We start from the raw sequence: 9809 nt of genomic DNA on the forward strand, positions 1-9809 counted from the left end.
ACTGGTCACTGGAAGCGGAACTGCCCCAAGTATTTGGCAGATAAGAAGGATGGAAAGGTGAACAAAGGTATATGTGATATACATGTTATTGATGTGTACCTTACCAATGCTCACAGTAGCACCTGGGTATTTGATACTGGTTCTGTTGCTAATATTTGCAACTCGAAACAGGGACTATGGATTAAGCGAAGATTGGCTAAGGACGAGGTGACGATGCGCGTGGGAAACAGTTCCGAAGTCGATGTGATAGCGGTCGACGCGCTCCCTCTACATCTACCTTCGGGATTAGTATTAGACCTAAATAATTGTTATTTGGTGCCAGCGTTGAGCATGACCATTATATCTGGATCTTGTTTAATGCGAGACGGTTATTCATTTAAATCAGAGAATAATGGTTGTTCTATTTATATGAGTAATATCTTTTATGGTCATGCACCCTTGAAGAGTGGTCTATTCTTATTGAATCTCGAGAGTAGTGATACACATATTCATAATGTTGAAGCCAAAAGATGCAGAGTTGACAATGATAGTGCAACTTATTTGTGGCACTACCGTTTAGGTCATATCGGCGTAAAGCGCATGAAGAAACTCCATACTGATGGGCTTTTGGAACCACTTGATTATGAATCGCTTGGTACTTGCGAACCGTGCCTCATGGGCAAGATGACTAAAACACCGTTCTCCGGTACTATGGAGAGAGCAACAGATTTGTTGGAAATCATACATACAGATGTATGTGGTCCGATGAATATTGAAGCTCATGGCGGATATCGTTATTTTCTCACCTTCACAGATGATTTAAGCAGATACGGGTATATCTACTTAATGAAACATAAGTCTGAAACATTTGAAAAGTTCAAAGAATTTCAGAGTGAAGTGGAAAATCATCGTAACAAGAAAATAAAGTTTCTATGGTCTAATCATGGAGGAGAATATTTGAGTTACGAGTTTGGTGTACATTTGAAACAATGCGGAATAGTTTCGTAGCTCACGCCACCCGGAACACCATAGCGTAATGGTGTGTCCGAACGTCATAATCGTACTTTACTAGATATGGTGCAATCTATGATGTCTCTTACTGATTTACCGCTATCGTTTTGGGGATACGCTCTAGAGACGGCCGCATTCATGTTAAATAGGGCACCATCAAAATCCGTTGAGACGACGCCTTATGAACTGTGGTTTGGCAAGAAACCAAAGTTGTCGTTTCTGAAAGTTTGGGGCTGCGATGCTTATGTGAAAAAGCTTCAACCTGATAAGCTCGAACCCAAATCGGAGAAATGTGTCTTCATAGGATATCCAAAGGAAACTATTGGATACACCTTCTATCACAGATCCGAAGGCAGGACTTTTGTTGCTAAATTCGGAAACATTCTGGAGAAGGAGTTTCTCTCGAAAGAAGTGAGTGGGAGGAAAGTACAACTTGACGAGGTAACTGTACCTACTCCCTTATTGGAAAGTAGTGCATCACAGAAAACTGTTTCAGTGACACCTACACCAATTAGAGAGGAAGCTAATGATGATGATCATGAAACTTTAGATCAAGATACTACTGAACCTCGTAGATCAACCAGAGTGAGATCCGCACCAGAGTGGTACGGTAATCCTGTTCTGGAAGTCATGCTACTAGATCATGATGAACCTACGAACTATGAAGAAGTGATGGTAAGCCCAGATTCCGCAAAATGTCTTGAAGCCATGAAATCTGAGATGGGATCCATGTATGAGAACAAAGTATGGACTTTGGTTGACTTGCCCGTTGATCGGCAAGCAATTGAGAATAGATGGATCTTCAAGAAGAAGGCTAACGCTGACGGTAATATTACTGTCTACAAAGCTCGACTTGTCGCGAAAGGTTTTCGGCAAGTTCAAGGGATTGACTACGATGAGACCTTCTCACCCGTAGAAATGCTTAAGTCTGTCCGAATCATGTTAGCAATTGCCGCATTTTATGATTATGAAATTTGACAGATGGATGTCAAAACTGCATTCCTGAATGGATTTCTGGAAGAAGAGTTGTATATGATGCAACCAGAAGGTTTTGTCGATCCAAAGGGAGCTAACAAAGTGTGCAAGCTCCAACGATCCATTTATGGACTGGTGCAAGCCTCTCGGAGTTGGAATAAACACTTTGATAGTGTGATCAAAGCATTTGGGTTTATATAGACTTTCGGAGAAGCCTGTATTTACAAGAAAGTGCATGGGAGCTCTGTAGCATTTCTGATATTATATGTGGATGACATATTACTAATTGGAAATGATATAGAATTTCTGGATAGCATGAAGGGATACTTGAATAAAAGTTTTTCAATGAAAGACCTCGGTGAAGCTGCTTACATATTAGGCATAAAGATCTATAGAGATAGATCAAGACGCTTAATTGGACTTTCACAAAGCACATACCTTGACAAGATTTTGAAAAGGTTCAAAATGGATCAAGCAAAGAAAGGGTTCTTGCCTGTATTACAAGGTGGGAAGTTGAGTCAGACTCAATGCCCGACCACTGCAGAAGATAGAGAGAAAATGAAAGATGTTCCCTATGCTTCAGCCATAGGCTCTATCATGTATGCAATGCTGTGTACCAGACCTGATGTGTGCCTTGCCATAATTTTAGCAGGGAGGTACCAAAGTAATCCAGGAGTGGATCACTGGACAGCGGTCAAGTACATCCTGAAATACCTGAAAAGGACTAAGGATATGTTTCTCATATATGGAGGTGACAAAGAGCTCATCGTAAAAGCTTACGTTGATGCAAGCTTTGACACTGATCCGGATGATTCTAAATCGCAAACCGGATATGTGTTTACATTAAACGGTGGAGCTGTCAGTTGGTGCAGTTCTAAACAAAGCGTCATAGCGGGATCTACATGTGAAGCGGAGTACATAGATGCTTCGGAAGCAGCAAATGAACGAGTCTGGATGAAGGAGTTCATATTCGATCTAGGTGTCATACCTAGTGCATCAGGTCCAATGAAAATCTTTTGTGACAATACTGGTGCAATTGCCTTGGCAAAGGAATCCAGATTTCACAAGAGAACCAAGCACATCAAGAGACGCTTCAATTCCATCCGGGATCTAGTACAGGTGGGAGACATAGAGATTTGCAAGATACATACGGATCTGAATGTGGCAGACCCGTTGACTAAGCCTCTTCCACGAGCAAAACATGATCAGCACCAAGACTCCATGGGTGTTAGAATCATTACTGTGTAATCTAGATTATTGACTCTAGTGCAAGTGGGAGACTGAAGGAAATATGCCCTAGAGGCAATAATAAAGTTATTATTTATTTCCTTATATCATGATAAATGTTTATTAGTCATGCTATAATTGTATTAACCGGAAACATAATACATGTGTGAATACATAGACAAATAGAGTGTCACTAGTATGCCTCTACTTGACTAGCTCGTTAATAAAAGATGGTTATGTTTCCTAACCATGAACAAAGAGTTGTTATTTGATTAACGAGGTCACATCATTAGTTGAATGATCTGATTGACATGACCCATTCCATTAGCTTAGCACCCGATCGTTTAGTATGTTGCTATTGCTTTCTTCATGACTTATACATTTTCCTATGACTATGAGATTATGCAACTCCAGTTTGCCGGAGGAACACTTTGGGTGCTACCAAACGTCACAACGTAACTGGGTGATTATAAAGGAGCATTACAGGTGTCTCCAAAGGTACATGTTGGGTTGGCGTATTTCAAGATTAGGATTTGTCACTCCGATTGTCGGAGAGGTATCTCTGGGCCCTCTCGGTAATGCTCATCACATAAAGCCTTGCAAGCATTACAACTAATATGTTACTTGTGAGATGATGTATTATGGAACGAGTAAAGAGACTTGCCGGTAACGAGATTGAACTAGGTATTGGATACCGACGATCGAATCTCGGGCAAGTAACATACCGATGACAAAAGGAACAACGTATGTTGTTATGCGGTCTGACCGATAAAGATCTTCGTAGAATATGTAGGAGCCAATATGGGCATCCAGGTCCCGCTATTGGTTATTAACCGGAGACATGTCTCGGTCATGTCTACATTGTTCTCGAACCGTAGGGTCCGCACGCTTAAAGTTACGATGACAGTTATTATGATTTTATGCATTTTGTTGTACCGAAGTTAGTTTGGAATCCCGGATGTGATCACGGACATGACGAGGAGTCTCGTAATGGTCGAGACATAAAGATTGATATATTGGATGACTATATTCGGACACCGGAAGGGTTCCGGAGAAGTTTCGGATAAAACCGGAGTACCGGAGGGGTTACCGGAACCCCCCGGGGGGTTAATGGGCCTTATGGGCCTAATGTGGAGAAGAGGAAGGGGCTGCCAGGGCAGGCCGCGCGCCCCCTCTCCCCCTAGTCCGAATTGGACAAGGAGGGAGGGGCGGCGCCCCCCCTTTCCTATTCTCCCTCCACCTCTCCTAGTTGGACAAGGAACGGGGAGGGGAGTCCTACTCCCGGTAGGAGTAGGACTCCTCCTGCGCCCTCCTCTAGGCCGGCGCACCACCCCCCCTTGGATCCTTTATATACGGAGGCAGGGGGGCACCCTAGAACACACAAGTTGATCCTCGTGATCGTTCCTTAGACGTCTGCGGTGCCCCCTGCCACCATATTCCACCTCGGTCATATCGTTGTAGTGCTTAGGCGAAGCCCTACGTCGGTGGAACATCATCATCGTCACCACGCCGTTGTGCTGACGGAACTCATCCCCGAAGCTTTGCTGGATCGGAGCTCGGGGAGCATCATCGAGCTGTACGTGTGCTAAGAACTCGGAGGTGCCGGAGTAGCGGTGCTTAGATCGGTCGGATCGGGAAGAAGACGTACGACTACTTCCTCTACATTGTGTCAACACTTCCGTTGCGATCTACAAGGGTACGTAGATCATACTCTCCCCTCTCGTTGCTATGCATCACCATGATCTTGCGTGTGCGTAGGAATTTTTTTGAAATTACTGCGTTCCCCAACAGTGAAAGAATGCAAAAAAATATTGAGAGAGGGGGAGAAAGTCAACTAAGATATAGGGTTTACTGTAGCGGGTACTGTAGCAGTGGCGGGATCTCGAGGTCTCCGGCGAGGTTCCTCGCTCCGGCGAGGTGGCAAGGGCGCGGGGAAGGCCGGAGGAGGCCGGATCCGCCCGAATCCGGACCAGGACGCGCGGCGGCGAGGTCGGGGAGGCCGGGCGGCGAGGTAGGCGCCGGCGAGGTGGTGAGGGCGAGGCGGCCGGCGAGTACTCCGGCGAGGTCGCGGTGGCCTACCGCGGCGGGCGGCAGCCGGACGCGAGGAGGAAGATGGGGCGCGGGCGGCGCGAGGAGGAGATGGGCGGCGCGAGCTCGGGCCCTCAGGGGCCGGCTGCAGGCTCGGCGGGCCTCGCACGGGGATGGCTGGTGGTTGCCATGTGGCGGCTGCTCACTGGCTCGGGGCGGTGTCCGACGCGGAGGCGGACATGTCCGGCGGTGGCGCAAGGAACTTTAGGGTTAGGGGAAGAAGAGACCCGGGATTTTGGGGAGGGGATCTATTTATAGAGGTAGAGGGAGCTAGGAAGCTCCAAATGAGGTGCGGTTTGCGGCCACACGATCGTGGTCGAACGCTCTAGGTGATGGAGGGGTTTTAAGTGGGTTTTGGGCCACTTTTTGAGGGGTGTTGGGCTGCAACACACACGAGGCCTTTTCGGTCCCTCGGTTAACTGTTGGAGTATCAAACAAAGTCCAAATGGCACGAAACTTGACAGGCGGTCTACTGGTAGTAAACCAAGGCCCCATGACAAGTCTCGGTCCAATCCGAAACTGTTTAACACCCGCACACGAAAGGGCTAGAAAGGACCACAGGAGGACATAGGAGCGCTGGAATGCAAAACGGACAACGGGGAAAATGCTCGAATGCATCAGACGAACACGTATGCAAATGCAATGCACATGATGACATGATATGAGATGCATGACAAAGACAAAAACACACAGAGACAAGAACCTGACAACAAGGAAATAAAATAACTTAGTGCCGGAAACGGCAAGAGTTGGAGTACAAATAAGGAAAATTACTTCCGGGGTGTTACATTAGCATCACGCGAATCTAAGTCAGTACGCTCCCCCTATTACTCTTGACAGCTGTAAACTCTCTAGATGGTTAGGTGTCAATTTCTTTAGAGACTAAGAGTGATTGTGGTTCTCGAAGAAGAAGTCTATGAAGGTTTGGTGATCGCCTCAAGTATCTACCAGGACTAATCGGCATTGGTTGATGAACCAATTGTCGAGGAGAATAGGGTGAAAAGAGTCTATCTTCCGTGTTAAGTCACAGCCCCTCCAAACAGACGTAGTCCTTGTGCAGAAGGATGATATGTCCCCGTCGTATATATAATTTTTGATTGTTTCGTGCCAATATTATACAACTTTCACATACATTTGACAATATTTTACATGATTTATTGGACTAACCTATTGATCCTGTGCCCGGTGACACTTCCTATTTTTTGCATGTTTTTCGCTTCGTAGAATATCCATATCAAACAAAGTCCAAATGCGATAAAAAATTTACGGAGAATTATTTTGGAATATTTGAAATTTTTTGGTAGGTGGAATCAAAGCAAATGAGGGCCCACAACTCCCAAGATACACCAGGGCGCACCTAGGTGTCTTGTGCCCTCCTCGTATGTCAGTTGGAGCCCTTCTTTGGGCACAAGAAAGATAATTTATGGAACAAAATCTTGTTAAAATTTCAGCATAGTCAGAGTTACGCATCTCCGAGAATTTATGAAACGGTGAAGGGCCAGAAAACAAGAACGTGAAACAGAAGAGAACATAGAGGGAGATCCAATCTCAGAGGGGGCTCCCGCCCCTCCACCGCCATGGAGGCCATGGACCAGAGGGGGAACTCTCCTCCCGTCTGGGGTGGAGGCCAAGTAATAAGAAGAAGGAGGGAGGCTCTCTCCCCCTCTCTCCTAGTGGTACAGGAGTGCCGTCGGGGCAAGGATTGTGACAACGATCTACATAAACAATCTTGCTACCGTCAACACCAACTTTCTCCCCCTCTATGCAGCGGTGTAACACCTCTTCTCCCATTGTAATCTCTACTTAAACATGGTGCTCAATGCTATATATTATTTCCCAATGAGCTATGGCTATGTTATGATGTTTGAGTAGATCTGTTTTGTCCTATGGGTTGATAGATGATCATGATTGGTTTGAGTTGTATATTTTATTATGGTGTTGTCCTATGGTGCCCTCTATCTCGCACAAATGTGAGGGGCCCCATTGTATGGTGTTCCAATATGTTCATGGTTCTCTTATGGTGGGTGGAGTGAGTGACAGGAGCACGGACCCGAGTTTGGGGGTCATTGCGTATGGGATAAAGAGGACTTGATACTTAGTGCTATGAATGGGTTTCATGTCCTTAATGATCTTTAGTAGTTGCGGATGCATGGTAGAGTTCCAATCATAAGTGCATATGATCGAAGTAGAGAAAGTATGTTAGCTCATGCCTCTCCCTCATATAAAATTGCAACAATGATCACTAGTTTAGTTATCGATCACCTAGGGACAAATGACTTTCTTGTTGGCACAAACTATCTACTTTTATTATCTTGCAATTTATTCATAGTTTTATTCTCACAAAGTACTTCTAGTTTTATACTTGCTCTAGGTAAAGCAGACGCAAAGCATGCGTAGACTTGTGTCGGTGGTCGATAGAACTTGAGGGAATATTTGTTCTACCTTTAGCTCCTTGTTGGGTTCGACATTCTTATTTATCAAAAAAGGCTACAGACGACCCCCTATACTTGTGGGTTATCAAGACCTTTCTGTGGCGCAGTTGCTCGGGAGCAATAGCGTGGGGTGAATATTCTCTTGTGTGCTTGTTTGCTTTATCACTAGTTAGTTTTTATTTTCTATCCTAAGTTGTTCTCTATCTTTAGTAACGGATATGGAACATGAAATACCAAAAAATAGTTTTACTTGCTTCTCATGGAGATGGGGAACCTCCTAAAACTCTTGATGCTCATTATGTGAAAAATATTATGCATTACTTTGATAATCCTGAGAAAATCCCATTCAACATGATAATGGGAGACACATTGGATCAATGTGAATACTTTAGGGATTATTGCTTGACACAAAAGGGAAACTTTTATGGGATCAAATTGAAATGTTGCATTGGTATGCTCGGGATTTATGCTTGAGACATTATTATACTTGTTGCTCTAGGATGAGGTCTCCACACCTTCCCTTTTCAGGCAAATTTAATGATAATGAAACCTTAGCTTCTTATGCTAATGGTAGATATGATTACTATGATGTGGACCGAATAGAATAATTTGTTGCTTTTAAGGGTGCTTATGAAATTGAATCTATGTTTGAAAAGTATCAAGATTTTGATGATTCAGTTTATAGACCTGAAAATTTTGCTATGCTTAAATATTGTTATGAGAATTATAAATACAATTCCGAGATTGATGCTTTTATTGAGAAAGTCTCCACTGCCCAAGAAGAAACTAATATTTTGTAGGAGTCTATGGAAGAAGGAATTGATGAAACCGTGAGCTCATTGGATGAAAAAGATGACGAGGAGAGTGAAGAACAAAAGGATGAAGAGAGGATTAGCTACCCGTGCCCACCTTCTAATGAGAGTAACTCTTCAATTCATACATTTTCTAATTTCCCTTCGTGCTTACCGAAGGATGAATGCTACGATAATTGATATGATCTCGTTGATTCATTTGAAATATCCCTTTTTGATGAACTTGATGCTTGCTATGCTTGTGGCCAAGATGCCAATATGAATTATGCTTATGGAGATGAACTTGCTATAGTTCCTTATGTTAAGAATGAAATTGTTGCTATTACACCCACATATGATAGTTCTATTATCTTTTTGAATTCTCCCAACTACACTATATCGGGGAAGTTTGCACATATTAAGGATTACGTTGATGGGTTGCCTTGTACCGTTTCACATGATAATTTTGATTAATATAATATGCATGTGCTTGCTGCTCCTACTTGAAATTATTATGAGAGAGGAACTATATCTCCGCCTCTCTATGTTTCCCACACAATAAAATTGCAAGAAACTGCTTATGCTATGTATTGGCCTTTTACTTGATGTGCATGAATTGTTATTTTATGACATGCTGATGCATAGGAAGAGATTTAGACTTCATCATTGCATGATATATGTAGCTTTGTGCTCACTACTAAATTAAAAGTCATTGTTAATTAAAATTGGCTTTGATATACCTTGGGATCTGGGTGGATCCATTATTTCAACACTTTATTCCTAGCTTAATGGCTTTAAAGAAAGCATTGCCAGGGAGACAACCCGGAAGTTTTAGAGAGTCATTGTCGGTGTACAAAAGTAGGGGCTCTTCTTTTGACCCCCATTACTTGTTCACGGGCAGTCGGAGCCGCATGCCATGGCCACACTTTGCAGGGCAGAGGCGAGAAGCCAGAGAGAAGCTGAAGTGCGAGGCAACCAAGGAAATGCCATGACCAGAAGCGTAGGAGATCAAAAGGGCGAGGTGGACTGCCTCGGCAAGATCCTTGCCGAGGTAGCCTCCGTAGCCCCGACAAGAGCCTTGCCGGGGCAACTTGCCGGATGCCGGTGGAGTGAGCCACCCTTGAGCCCGCAGGCTCCAACCCAACCAACTACGTTGGAACCAAGGATCGAGAGGCGCCTCTGTGGTGGCATGCAAATCTTCATCAAGATCATAAACATATGAGATCAGATGAGGACCAGAAGACGGCGAACCTCGGCGGGATCCCAGACAAGGGAATCCACAAGACCCCCGACAGGACCCTTGCCG

The sequence above is a fragment of the Triticum dicoccoides genome, chromosome 6A, assembly GCF_002162155.2.
Source record: "Triticum dicoccoides isolate Atlit2015 ecotype Zavitan chromosome 6A, WEW_v2.0, whole genome shotgun sequence".
Classification (NCBI taxonomy): domain Eukaryota; kingdom Viridiplantae; phylum Streptophyta; class Magnoliopsida; order Poales; family Poaceae; genus Triticum; species Triticum dicoccoides.